Here is a 15389-nt window from a genome sequence, read left to right on the forward strand (position 1 = left end):
ACACACACAACATGAACTATACTCACGTTTATATTCGATTGCCCGATGCATTGTCTGGAGTTCAAAATACTAACTATGTGGATCAATTGTGTCGAATAATAACATAGACATGCTCAAATTCGATAGAATCTAGATGTCTGATGGATCAATGACCGCTCCTTACGCGAATTGCAAATATCATGATCCCATCCTAATATTTGGATACAATTTATATCTTTAATCATGTGTAGAAGCAGTCTTTTACGTGTAGTTTTCACTCTCCATCGGTGGTCTCTCACACATGCTCTCACACCTCTCTCCCGAGGTGTCTTTCTCGCACACATGCTCTAGATATAACCTCCCTCCTCTCGTAACCATTACAACTGTTTTCACTAACCTTATCACAAGCACTCTTCCTCTCCAAACATACACACGCACAATCCTCATCGACCCTTTCTATATACATGGACCTGCCTACGTGTCTCATGTATGCACATTATCTTTACGCCTGTCTCTCACGCATTGTCTCACACCTCTCTTCCTAATCGACGAGTATGATTCTTAGCAGAGCATTCTGTAGGATGCCCCTTAAAGTTAGGTTGGATGAATAGTAATATCAGAGATAAAGGGGTTACCTTTAGTCCGAGAACCTAGGGTTACAAATCCTAGCCGGCTTTGTCAGTGGACATAGAGTCCTTCACAATTCTGCTATCTTTTGTCTTGTACGACTAGTCATCCATGGGTCTCCTAATGCGTCACGGGCCGACCAATGTGGCGCAGGACGGAAACCGAACGAAGGGCCTCACCTCGACCCACCGGACTCACGCGGTGACACACCCTCGCCCCCACGTCTCATTATCTTCTCACACCCACACATACCAACACAAACACCACACACACAGAAAATTTCTCCTGGTGCCTCTATTCCTCCCCCCTTGCATATACACACTCAAGGGAATGGAATCTCTTGTCGTGACGTCATATTCGTCTCTCTCTCTCTAGACCACTCTCATTTCTCATGCTATCTCTCCCACGCCCCCCCCCCCGTCGGCCCCTCTATCCATGCCTCTCTCGAATACGTAAACACACACATACCTCTCTAGGCCCCGCCAAATGCATCAACTACACATTCACACATGTTACATCACGTACCCCATTGATCTAAAAGCCTCTCTTCACGTTTATTCGCATACAACATTCCTTTTGAATAAAGTGTGGCCAAAAAATTATTTTAGAGTTTCTACATATATACAACATTTACAAGTTATTATGGAGGAGTACGAACGCTAATTTGGCATTGCATGGTGCCCACAATGATATTTATTCCGCACTGTGAAATTTGTATATTTTTATACTATATACAAAGTTAGTCATAATAAAGAGAAACGAAGAGCATCTCTCTCTCCATCGCATACCCCCCTGTACGCCCCTTTCACGTATGCACACAAAACTATCTCCAGGTCCTCTAAAAGTAAGCCCCCAGAAAATTCACGCATGTTTCATCTTTCTCTCGCGATATATGCAATGACGATCATTGTATTTGAAGCGAAAGCACGATACATACATTGGACTTCAGAATCCACTCATTACGGTCACCATTTACTTAGTGACCGCGGCACAGCGGACAAGGTGGCCTTGTATTGGTATGCTGAGCCGTCTGTTTTAACACACAGGAGCTGGTGTGGTGATTATACACACACGCACGCATGCACACGAACTGCATCCACGCAACACTCACACAAACACATGCACCCACGCGCAACACTCACACGTACACAGCAGCCACGCACGCACGCAACACTCACACGCACGCACGCAACACTCACACGCACACACGCACGCATGCATGCACACACCAGTACACACACGACCAACACACACTCTCCACGCTCAAGTGCTCAACCTACACGTGCATGCGCACACATCAGGCCCTGACAGACACATACACAACCAGGTGATTCCCGCGCACGGGTTGGAGCCTTGTCGCGCCTGCGTAAATTTGTGTTTATCTGACCTTTTGCCTATGCGAACTGACAGGTGGGACCCACAAGGAACGTGGTCAATTTAACTAGTCAACATGGCGCCACGCAGACTATTTGGCCGGTCAACAGAGTGCAATCCGATGCTGAACTGTGAGCAAGTGACCGTATAATCACCGCAAAACGTATATAGTGACCGTAATCAGCTTATTCTGAAGTTCGGTGACCGTATTACGCTTTTCTCTCTGTAGGCCCTCCAAAACTACATCTCTACACGTTCTCGCATGTTACATCTAACAACTATGCAATACAGCACTACTACTACACTCTAACACAATAAATCATATGTGTTTTTAGTTTTACTAGATATCATATTGTTACTTATAATTATTCAGTTTGCATACATTAAATTGCCTTTGAAATGTATGGCCAGTATCATCTACCGCGCGGGAAAAATCCGCCCTTTCCTGTTTAATCGGGTTTGTATCGATGGATCGTGCGAAACAGCAAAACTATAGTACTATACAGTACTACAAGTGACAGTTCACTGGGCCGTCGTGTCGTCTACTCCTCCGTCGTAAGAGTGGAGCGCTCGCTTCATAAATCTTCTAGTCCCTTTCGCCGACATGTGGGACATCAAGCTACCGGGTCCACGTGCCATACCGGAATACAGTGCAGAGCAGCCGGGGTGAAGCACCCCAGTCATGGCGCCGGCGTAGTAATGAGCAATGAGGCGTCAAATCACAAAGCTGCACCTTTCCCGCAGTTAAGTTGGAGGGACGAAGCAACCATCATTTCACTCGTTGCTGAATCCGCTTCTCCCTCATCTTCTTCAACTTAACCACGTGTTGCTTCTGCCGTTGTTCTGCCTCATGTGGGACGCGGATCGGCTTGGTAAAGCACTGACACGTGGGACCGCATGTTAGCAAACCGCCAGGACAACGTCCTCCGAAAATAAGAAGCCTAATCCTAGACTTACAAAGGGCTACGTAGCTGCTACGTATACTTTCCATCTAATCTATATATGCCCCCCTGATTTTCAGGTGGGGTGGGCCTAATCCTCTCCTTTAATCCAATCAAATAGTCCCACATCACATCAGTTCGTAACTTTACGTAAACCATTACGTGGATGTAGCATTGCTCAAATAAGAAACCTCCCCCGCCATCCGCGCGGCAAAATCACCTCCTTTTTACTAATCTTGATTCTATAATTTTTTAGATCAATATAATTGAGATTTGTATAGATAGCACACAGGAGCAAAACCAAGTGGTACGGTTAAGGGCATCCACAATGTGTAGCCAAATGTGAAAATAGCTTTTGGCATCGTGGGAACCATTGTGGACGGTGTTGCCAAAGCCAAAAAGATGGAACCGAAGCTCCCTGATTGATTGATTGAAGGAATAGAAAAATGCAACGTCTCTCCTCTTTCTCCCATGCTTGGACGCATGTAGTACAGTATAGAGCACAGAGTCTACTCCCCTGTCCCTTCTATCACAAATCACAAAGCAGTGAGGCGTCAAATCACAAAAGCACGGACGAAGCAACCATCATTTCACTCTTCGCTGACTCCGCTTCTCCATCGTCTTCTTCGAGAAACCATCTCACCGCACTAGTACTCCTAGTAGTACTAGTAAAGGACTTCCTGGATGCAAATAAGGCGGTTGTCTCGGCTTGCAGGCGGCACTTGCGAACGACTTACCGTGGTCTCCCTCAATGGTGTTCTCCGTCGAACGCACTTCGCCAAACCACCCAAAAAAAGATATCGTCGACGTCACCGCAATGGGGAAGGAAGTCAAATATAGTTACTACCTCCATTTTTTTGTACACAAGGCCAGTATATCAAAATTACAATTTGCAAAGGGCCACTAACACTAATCGAGGCAAAATTGATGGGGTTAGCAACCAAGGACATTAATATCCCCTGCATGCATGCGGAAGTGAGAAGGTTGGTTTGCATGGCGCTGCATTAATCAAGCGATGAGGAGTGAGATGGTTAGCTCTTTGGTCTTTGGAGAAAAAATACGCATTAATTGACACGTGAAACGAGGATTTGTATCGATTAAATCCCGCGAAGGAAAACCCCGCCTTTCTTTTTTAACACTAGTACTCCTAGTACGTACGTACTTATCCTGTTTGGGTCTAGGCCTTGCATTGCCAAACTTCGCCACACATTTTTGCCAAGCTTGCCTAAAGTTTTCAAAATGAGAAGGAGGTACACTTGCGCACGGCTGTCGCGGTCGCACCGCACCCTCACACGGTCGCTCCTGCACGCCGCGGTCGCACCGCACCCTCACACAGTCGCTCCTGCACGCCGCAAACCCAACCAAGGGAACGCACCCTCACTGACACGTGCTGTCGCATGTGAACAAACCAAACTCAGCCATCCTATCGCTGACACATAATTTTCGTTCATAGAGTATGTTTATCCAACCGCATGTTGGGGAGTATCCGTACGGCCCGTGCGGTGGTCTGTTGGGGAAGAAGAAGAGGTGAGGAAGAAGGAAAGAAGGGTTAGGAGACGTAGGATATTCATCCAACCGCCTGAAATGGTAGACTGACCCAAGTCAGGCGACTTGCATAACAAATATATGTTTTTACACAGCAAAAGATCCATAAAAACAACAACATAAAGAAAAACTATCACTGCTCGCGGAAAGAGACGGCCTCGTCGTCTTTGGCTGCCGGCGCGAACCAGCCGTCGCTGCCGACGTGTGTCTCCGCACCGTGGTTGTCCTCGGCCTCCAGCTACTCGTTCAAGCGGAGCGTGCGGGCGCTCTGCACGGACGAGAGCACAGCCCGGTTCAAGTCGAGGACGTCCGGTTCCGCCTGCAGGAGGGCCTCGATGGCAGCGGCATCCGCGCGCTCCGCGTCGAGTCGAGCCTCCGCCGCCCGGTTCAAGTCCAGGACGTCCGGTTCCGCCTGCAGGAGGGCGTCGATGAGAGCGGCATCCGCGCGCTCTGCGTCGAGTCGAGCCTCTGCCGCCCGGTTCAAGTCCAGGACGTCCGGTTCCGCCTGCAGGAGGGCCTCGATGGCAGCGGCATCCGCGCGCTCCGCCTCAAGTTGAGCCTCCGCCGCCCGGTTCACATCCACGACATCCGGTTCCGCCTGCAGGAGAGCCTCGATGGCAGCGGCATGCGCGCGCTCCGCGTCGAGTTGAGCCTCTGCCTCCCGGTCCTCCTTTAGTATCGCCATGTTGAACCGCTGGTCCGCCTGCACCATGGGGGACTCGGACGCCGGCACGAAGTCGACGTCCATCGTCTCATACCCATCGGGGGCCTTCTGCGCCGCGACCTCCGCCATGAACATTGGATCGGCTTCCTCCTCCTCGTAGCTTGGCTCCAGAGAACTCGGGGATTGGCCCGCCGCAAAGCGAGCTTGGGAACGGAGGTCTGTGGCGCCGACCGCCGCCGCGATTTCTGCGCGGCGCTCCGGCGTCAGCATCTTGTAGTAAGTGATCTTGCGGCGCACCATGGCTTTCCGGCGAACTAGGGGACGCTTGATGCGGGCTAGGGGATCGAAAGGTGGGGGAATGGGCTGGAGATTTGGTGTGGTTTTAGGGCAGTGGCTGGCGTAGGCCGAGCAGCGAAGGTTCTGGTGTGAATAGTGGTTCCGGTGACGACCGGTCAATCGGTTTTGACTGTACATCGCTCTTGTCGCGTTCGCGTTGCAGCCCGGCACGCTGGACCCTCCACGTCGCTCACCGAATGGAACGCGCTTCGTCTTGCGTTTTCGCTCGCTTGTGGGACCGCAGTTGAGAGCAAACCGACGTCCCTCCCCCTCCCCCGCCCGCGTCATTTATTATACCACCACTCCCTCCGTTTTATGCGGAGTAAATAAAAACAGAGGGAGTATACTACGGATGAGGATCCCCTGACGTGGCCGAACCCATTGAGTAACTGACATGCGGGGCCTAGCAAGCATGGGGTCCGCCAGTAAGTGACCGAAAGGGAGGGTAAGGCAGGGATACCTACGTCAGAGGATCCACTTCCACTATACTACTTTGACCAAATGTTAGAGTAATAATATATGACATGCAACTTACACAAATGTTAGAGTAATAATATATGACATGCAACTTACACAAAGCATACAGGGTCTAATGCGTTTTTCGAGGCTAACTTTGACCAAATGTTAGAGTAATAATATATGACATGCAACTTACACAAAGCATACGGTCAAATTCGTATGTGAAAGGAGTTTCCAATGATATAATTTTCACATTATACATCTCATGTACTATTAATCTTGTCAATAGTCAAATTGGAAACCATCTCGAGTACAAATCTAGGAGTACGTACGAATCTAACAATATTGATTGGGCGTTGTTGAATGTTGATACCTTTTTGATCAAAGTAGAGATACTTTGACTACACATAAAACTTATATGTAAACTAGAAAGGATAGGGGGAGTATATTGTACGTTCAAAAACGAAACGAACATTGAATACCCTTTATATATGATTTGCGGATGCTATGATCACCGGTTCAAAATTTTGAATCCGCCTTAGGTATCACGTGCCCCCACTCGTTCCCTCTCGATTTCATCTCGGGGTCCGGAGATCTATTGAAAGAGGACTAGGGTGGGTACATGCGAATGATACTCGGCGGAATGTTCAAATGAGGCATGCGGGAGGATGGACTCGACTGGAGGGCGACATGATCGATGGAGAAGAGGGTTGGAGAGGAATGAGAAATAAGCAAACGCCACATGATTATACTTGAACGGCTCAAATAAACAATAAGTTGTCTCGCTTGGCCTACATAGTGAAAGGCCTAATGCGCAACGCGGAGCACTGACGCTCGAATATGGCCGGGAAAACAGGGAAACCGACATGTGGGGCACACCCGTCGGGACGACGTAGCGCAGACTAGTCCAATGGAGGAGCTGGCCCACGACCTCCTCGCCACCGACAACCGTTCATGTGGGTCGTTGGGGCCAACAACGGGGCGCAGCTCCAGCACCGCCTCTGGACACGGCGACCGCGGTGAGCGACACGCTCATATCGTCGCTAGACACGGTCGGTTTCAGTGTGCCGAGGGTGGCGTTAGTGCTGTGGCACGACCAACGGTATGTTTGGTTTGTGCCCAAGGTTGCCCCATCAAAGCATTGGGTAGCCAAAATTTTGGTTGAGGTATTGGTTGCCCATGATTTGGCCGACATTGGCAAGAAAAATGAACTAGAGTTGGCTAGAGTTCATTGGCATGCCAAAGAAATGGCAACCATCCAAACAAAGACCAATCTTTGGGTCATGACCAAAATTTTGGTTGAGGTATTGGTTGCCCATGATTTGGCCGACATTGGCAAGAAAAATGAACTAGAGTTGGCTAGAGTTCATTGGCATGCCAAAAAAATGGCAACCATCCAAACAAAGACCAATCTTTGGGTCATGACCAAAATTTTGGTAAGGTGCACTTTGGCCACAATCCAAACACACCCCAACACCCGGCTCGTCGAGGATGCACGGGGCGCCGCGACGCGTCCGCGGAGTGGTGTAGCGCGGCCAACTGCATCCTCTGGACCTGAGACCATGCCGGGTCGTCTTGCTTTTTCAATGACATGCGGGGATCGCATGTGAGCAAAGGGCATCTCCAACGTTGCCACGACCGCAGCTGACTACCCTGGCACACCAAAACCCTCGTCCCTCGCGCCGTCGCGCGGTGCGTTCCCAGCCGGCGCCAGCTGCCCGCATTCATGCCGTCCGTTCGTATGTCGTCGTTAAGAGGCTCGGTGCCCGAGGAACCAACTCCGGCGACTTAATGACGCACCCGGACGCTTGGCCTCACCGGAATGCGCTACTTAAAGCGGCAACGCCCAGCTAACCTCCACACCATAGCGCATCGTCCTCCTACCTGGCACCACATCCGCCATGACCGCAAGTGCGAACGCTCTGCGGGAGAGCTTGTCTTCGGGGATGAAGCTCGAGGTCGCCGCCCTCGCTCAAGTCGCCTCTCGCGACGCAATAGCGGCGTAGCCGGACGCGGACGCGACCGCACAAGCGGTGGCCACGCTGGCGGCCGACGACGGGAGCACCGTCAGCCACGCGTCCTACTTGCCGCCGTCCAACGTCCGGCACCGCCGAGGTCGGGGACTCCTCCGAGGATGAGTAGGGCATGGGAGGCGGCAGGGCATGGTGTGCCAACTGGCCGGTCCATATCCCGTGTTCTACTCTTCCTCGCCGGAGACCGCACCTTCACTTCACGGGTCTTGAACCCCGCCCCCGTACATAGAGATCGCAGATGGAGGACGTCGGTCGCCGCCGTAGAATAGGTTTAGGGTCGGGTTTCTTTTATTTTTCTGTCCTATAAAAGTTCGAAATGTAATGAAAATCTGCCGTGTTTGCATTAATCTCGGCCGGTGTATATGAACTTTCACAATAATATACATATTGTAGGAGTACTAGCAAGATGCCCGTGCGTTGCACGGAAGATCAAGATCTTGTGGGAGAAAAGGATGAACGAGGGAAAGCCTTATCTGCAAATGTGGAGAGGAGTGCGGGTAAATTGTCATAGTTTCCTTCCTATCCGTTAGATATAGATCGGACGGCCTATATTGCAGGATGACAGGCACACCATCATCACCAACTCTGCTTTTTATTGAACCGAGACAAATCTAACATGCGAAGTAAAATAAACACATAGGGTCTATACATACACAAATTATCTTAGGCACTCCAATAGTACGTCCACTACACATTCACGCATTTCACATCTTTCTACATCTACGGGAACCTACGAAAGGGTTAACGTAAATTGCCTCTCTCTCTCCTCCCCTGATTTTCATGGTGGTGGGCCCCTCCCTCCCCCCAATCTACAATCAACAGCTCACACGTTTCACATTACGTTAATTACGTAACTGGGATTACGTAGGTGTAGCATTACTCGTCCTAAAAAACCCAACTAAGCCAACCTCCCAGCATATCGCGCGGGAAAAGACCCGGCCGCGCCGTTTTAGTCGGGATTACCGGATTACTAGTAGTAGTATCGATGGATCGCGCGAAGCAACAAATTTTTTTGAGGGGGCGAAGCACCTAGTTTAAAAGGAAAAAAGGCGGTACACTCACAGCACTCCTGTCGCGGTCGCATTGCACCCCACACACGTTCGGTCCTGCACACGGCTCACGCAAACGGAACGCGCTTCGGCTTGCCTCTTCACTGACACGTGGGACTGCACTTGGAGAAACCGACCATGCGCCAAACTCCCCCCGCCCACCGCGCGAAAATCCTCCCCCCCCCACACCCAAAAATTCCCCCCAAATCCGATTCAACCGCCCTTCGGCCAACTAGCCAATAATATTCCCCAAACCCCCCTCCCCCTGTCCCCCTCCACTCCATTCGCTCCGCCAAAGCCGCCCTCCCCGCCGCGCCGATACGTCGGCGCCGCGGTTCGGCGATCCTCTCGCTCCCACAGTACGCTCTCGTAGACTGCCGTCCTCTAGCCGCGCCGCCACCTCTGGCTACGTTCTTGTGGAGGCGCACGGCGGTCAGCGCCGCCACCGCTGGCGACGTTCGTGTGGAGACGCACGGCGGTCAGCTTCTCCCACGGTACGCGCATTCTAGACTGAGGCCCCGTTCATGTCGGTGTAGCGCTGAATGTTAGCTGATAGACGCTGTTAATCTCACTGTTTGCCGAAGTAGTTTACTGTCAATATGCTCTGCTTAAGAAGCTTCCTTGCCCTGTTCTGCACTCAATCTGCTTAGCTGAGATGGCATGCCAAGGCCGATTAGTTGCTAAAATATCCTGCCATATATTTATTGTGACGTAGATTGCCATGGTCTAGTAGCCAATCTGTTAGGTGAAATAGCTCTACACCGTTTTATACTCGATCTTTGTTGCTGCGATGGCCTTCGATAGTTCGATGGCTGTGTGCTCGGCCTCATTGACTGCTGAAACAGCCTGCCATAATTTGGCACTCAAATCTGTTTGCTGAATTAGCTTTACATATATTTCGTTACTTAGATCTGCTCGTCCAAATATCTTGCCATAGCTTTAGACATCGACCTAGGTATTTTTTTCTGGACTTCATAAAAAAGCATATATGTTTTTCCTGTAATATCTAGTAGAAGAACTAATTTGTATGTCTAACAGATGGACAGGACTTGGATAACTTCTGCTCGAAGATTCTCCGCTGCATATGTCGAGGGGGTTGAAAACTTCATGAACTTTATCAGAGCTGAGTACGGTGGTCCGAAATCAGATGTGCTCTGCCCGTGTAGCAGTTGTATGAATTCAGTTACAAGACCCCAGTCAACTGTGCAAAATCATCTACACTTGTATGGGATGTCGGTCACATATACTAGGTGGGTTCATCATGGTGAAGCTGTGAACGTCAATGTTATTGACTACGTGGAAGCAGCAGATCACCATCTTGATCTGCCTGATGCTCAGGTGGAAGAGGAGGAGGAGGTGGTGGTGGCGGAGCCAGTGAGTTTGACCAACATTGAAACAATGCTACGAAATGCTCGTGCATTCTGTGAACTTTCACCTGCAGAAGAAAAACGGTGGGCCCGCATGTTGGAACAATGCAACGTTGCTGTCACCCCAGGAAATAAGCTGTCAGTATTCTCAGCTATGGTCACCTTTCTTCAGGTGAAGACATCTGAGCGGATGACCAACAAATCATTCGATGCGATGTTGGCTGCTTTCCGCGAATCTTTCCCAGATGCGTCTGAGCTGCCACACACCTACAGTAAAATGAAGAATTTCCTTCGTGCAGTTGGAATTGGATATGATATGATCCATGTTTGTAAGAATAATTGTGTTCTGTTCCGGAAGGATTATGCCAACTTAAGTGAATGCCCGAAATGCAAATCATCAAGATGGAAAGATGGCGATGCTGTGAAGAGGATTCCTCATAATGTTCTGAGACATTTTCCAATTATACCAAGATTGCAGAGGTTGTTTCATGATGCTGAAACAAGAGAGGATGTACTGTGGCATTCTAGAAACCAGGAGTACAGAGATCAGAATGTAATGAGCCATCCATCTCATGGTAGTGAGTGGAAAAGCTTCAATGATAAACACAAAGAGTTTGCTGCTGACCCGAGAAACATTAGACTTGGCTTAGCTTCAGATGGATTTAACCCATTTGGCCACCAGAGCGCCACATATAGCATGTGGCCAGTGCTTGTTATCCCTTACAACATGCCTCCAAATGTCTGCACCAAAGAATCAAACTACATGATGGCCTTGCTCATCCCAGGTCCAAAAAGTCCTGGAAAGGATTTTGATTTGTTCATGGAGCCTCTTGTGGAGGAACTTCAACAGCTATGGAAGGGTGTTCTCACTCGAGACCTATATAGCAGCCCACCAGCTGATTTCTTTCTGCGTGCTGTTATAATTTGGTGCATCCATGATTATCCGGCTTTGGGCACTATGTCAAGGCGAACGACACATGGTTACAATGCATGTGTTCGCTGTGACAGGAATCCGCTGTCATACGCAATACTTAGCAAGATCTGTTACATTGGACATCGTCGTTTCCTTGCCAAGGACAAGCCGCATCCTAGAAAATACCGAAGACATGTGTTCAATGCAAAGCATGAAAACCGTGATGCGCCAAAGAGGCTCACCGCCGATGAGTTGCAAGTGGAATTAGAGAAGGTCAGGCATATTACACCAGGAAACCATCCTGGTAATGGTAGCGGGAAAAGGAAGCGTGGCAGGGTAGAAGAGAGATTATTGTTTACCCGCAGGTCCACTTTGTGGGACTTGGAGTATTGGAAAGATTTGGATCTGCGGCATAATCTTGATGTCATGCACATCGAGAAAAATATATGTGACAGCATTATCGGCACACTTCTTAATATTGAAGGCAAGACGAAAGATACCTTAAAATCTAGGATTGATTTGACACACCTGGGTATCAGAAAGGATTTGCAGGTGCAAGATGAAGGTAAACCACGGGATATGGCACCAGTTGTGTATGTCTTGGATAAGGTAAAAAGAAAAGAATTCTGCAAGGTCCTGTCACGTGTGAGATTCCCACATGGATTTGCTTCCAACCCTGAAAGGAGAGTCAGTGCAGATGGAAACAAGGTACAAGGGTTGAAAACTCATGACTGCCACGTCCTACTTCAAAGGGTTTTACCTGTTATCCTTAGAGGATTGGGCCGCCTTGACTTATACAGAGCAGTTGCAGAGTTGGGACAATTCTTCAGGGAACTCTGCAGTAGGAATATCAGGATAGATGCTTTGGAGCGTCTTAGAGACAAGATACCAACTATCCTATGCGACCTTGAGAAGATATATCCTCCAGCCTTCTTTGATGTGATGGTGCATTTGGCTATTCATCTACCTGATGAGGCACTACTTAGAGGTCCAGCACAGTATGGCTGGATGTACCCTATTGAAAGGCGGCTAGGCACTTTCAAGGGCTATGTTAGGAACAGAGCTAGACCCGAGGGTCCTACATTGCTCTAGAAGCGTTGACATTCTGCTCAAAATACATTGAAACAGCTGATCAGCTTAGCAAAGAGGTGGGTGAAGACAATCCCGGGCTCAATGTTTTCGATTATTCTGTTCGAGTTACAGGGAAGAGTCGACAAGAGGACAAACCTAAAGATTTGGACAAAATGGTTTGGTATGTGTTGAATAACTGTCTTGAGATACTACCTTATATCAAGTAAGTGCAGTACTGCAGCTTATACATCGTAATCTACTAAACTTGCAGCACATTCTTATATATTTAGATGTTTGATGCGATCACTATGTTGTGCAGCATCTACAAAGAGGAGTTACTACTGCAAAATCCAAGAAACATTGACAAACTGGTTATGGCAGGATTTGCAAAATGGTTCAAGAACCATGTAAGCTTTTGAAGTGCACTGTCAGTTTTTTTAATATATTGAGTACATAAGATGATCAGCTTGTCTATTTTCTAACCATAGGTTAAGAAGATGCGGGAGGATGGGCACGCAGTTGATGATGCCCTTTACTCACTAGCAATGGGTCCTGATACTCGGGTAAGACATTATGAATCTTGCGTTGTTGGAGATGTGCGCTACAACACCCTTGCACGAGACGAAGGCAGGAAGACACAAAATAGTGCCATCATGAGCACGGATACGTATGACAAAGAGACAACTAAAATGTATGCTAACATAACAGACATTGTTCAGTTGCAGTATATCTCCAGGTTCGAGGATCATCGGTGTGTGGTTCTGTTGTGCTGTCGTTGGTATAACCTGTTTTACAGGATCGCAAAACCCAGAGCTGATGATTATTTCAAATCCATCAATGTCAAGGCGGCGTACCAGACCAACGAGCCTTTTATTTTGGCAAATCAAGCAACACCGATATTTTTCTTGGAAGACACATTTGCACGTAGCGATGACTGGAGAGTATTGCAAAGGTTTGAGCAGAGGAATTCGTTTAATGAAGTTGCACAACAAGATGATGCTTACACTGCTCCTGATGTACAAGATAACACAGATGTTCCTAATATCTTTGACAACCATCACGTCAATGACGCCGGCGAAAAGATTGCTTGTCGTGCTGTGGACATACAAGAGTTGATCAAGAAGAAGCCAATGTTCGAGGACGTTGAGGACGAAGAAGAAGATGACACCGTGGGGAATTACGATTCAGACTGATACACATGGCGAAGATGTTGACGCTGCTGCTGCGGATGATGATTACATTGCTTTTGTCGTATTTTGCTGTTAGAAGACGTTTTTTATCTACTATGTGAAATTGTGTTTGCTATGACAACTGAAACCTGATGAACATGTTGTTTAGTATTTTGCTGTGAGAACACCACTTGTTATGTATGCTGATTTGTGTTTGGTGATTGTATGACAACTAAAACATGATGACATTGTTGTTTAGTTGTACTCATATTTGGCTGTGAAACTTGAATTTGATGACATAGTTTGCTGTTGGACTGCAATTTGCTCGACGTCTTCGAATGAGAACAAAGCTGACCCGACAGGGCCTCTGCCATTTATTTATTTATATGAGCAAAAGGGGATACCCCCTGATTTCCGTTAATAGAAATCATTAGATGTTCACAACACTACGCCCAGCCTGCTACACAGGTTTCATTCATTACTAGTTTCAGCAAAGTGCTCATGTCGTAGCCACTGAATACATCACGAGTGCTACATACACTGCAAATAAAGAGACAATCATCCTACAGAGCACATCGATTTTGCCCATTATCTTCACAAGCTCTTTCATCTCCTCATTGCTGTCAAGGCCGTTCAGCAGCTGTTGCTTGGCCATGATCAGAGGAACTACATCTTTAACCTTCTGCTCTGCATCTTCCTCTTCTGCCGTTCCTTCAGTAACTTGTCCAACACCCCAACCTGCTGGTATTGGGATTCCTCGGCTAACCAAATAATCAGCGTAGTTGCATTCCCCCACATCAGCAACTTCCCAGAAATACAAATCACACGAATCTTCCCTTTTCTACACGAATCAAATTGGAAGATCATCAACCAAACTATTAAAAAAATCAGCAACTGAAAGCAGCAGAACAACACTTAAACATATTATTACCCCATGATTCGGGCATTTTTAGAAGACTCGGCCAGGGTTGCGGGTTGTGGTTGAGATGCGACGGATGACTCTGCGTGATTTGCAGCAGTGGCACCACACCAACGGCAGCGGGTTGCGATGAGCAATCGCCTGCGGTGCGCGTGCCGGCGGGGGTGTGATGAGACCCACAGGCGATGGTACGGGTGGCGACTTGGCGCATATCTGGTTGTTGCCTGCTGAAGAGCAGGTGGACGAGCAGCCAGCGGACATGGTTTCTGCGGCCAGAGCTTCTGATGCTAGGCAGAGTAAGTAGAGAAGAGGAGAAGCGAACGTTGGATATGTCAGTTTCATTACTTGCAGAGTAGCATAGCACCATATATAGTCATAGTCTAGGTTTGGATTCGAAACAGCTACAGGAGGGACCTCCTTGTTTTTTGAAAAAATTTATTTCTCCACCTGACAGCTGGGACCCACCGGTTGTATCTTCGCACGGAAGGAAGTGCCTCCTTGTTTTGCGAAAAAAATAATTCATCCCGTTGACAGTTGGGACCCGTCAGATTTGGTGACTGACTTGTGCGCCTACTAAGCGGACGTGTACGCACGGCTTTGTCAACTTAATCAACAAATGATTCTAGCAGCTGGACCATTGGATGTTAATCCAACAGCCATGCTCCTTCTTCAACCTCTGTTCTTGCTCCTGTCTCCCGTGGGCGGCACCGCGGCTGTGCTGCCGTGCACCCGAACCAGTGAAGTTTCCCACTCCTCTCTATCTGCGACTCCACTGCCCCGTATTCCCCATCTCCGGGTCGTTCCAGTCTGGGTGCGCTCGGCACGGTGTGGTCAACGTGGTCAACAACCGAGAGTCATCGGAAGATGACTGTACGTGAGAGGCTGACAGTGGGGACGCACCACGCCCATGGACGGATGCATGCAACGGAACGCGGCGAGGTCA

Source organism: Triticum aestivum, chromosome 2D (genome assembly GCF_018294505.1).
Source record: "Triticum aestivum cultivar Chinese Spring chromosome 2D, IWGSC CS RefSeq v2.1, whole genome shotgun sequence".
In the NCBI taxonomy this organism is placed as follows: Eukaryota; Viridiplantae; Streptophyta; class Magnoliopsida; order Poales; family Poaceae; genus Triticum; species Triticum aestivum.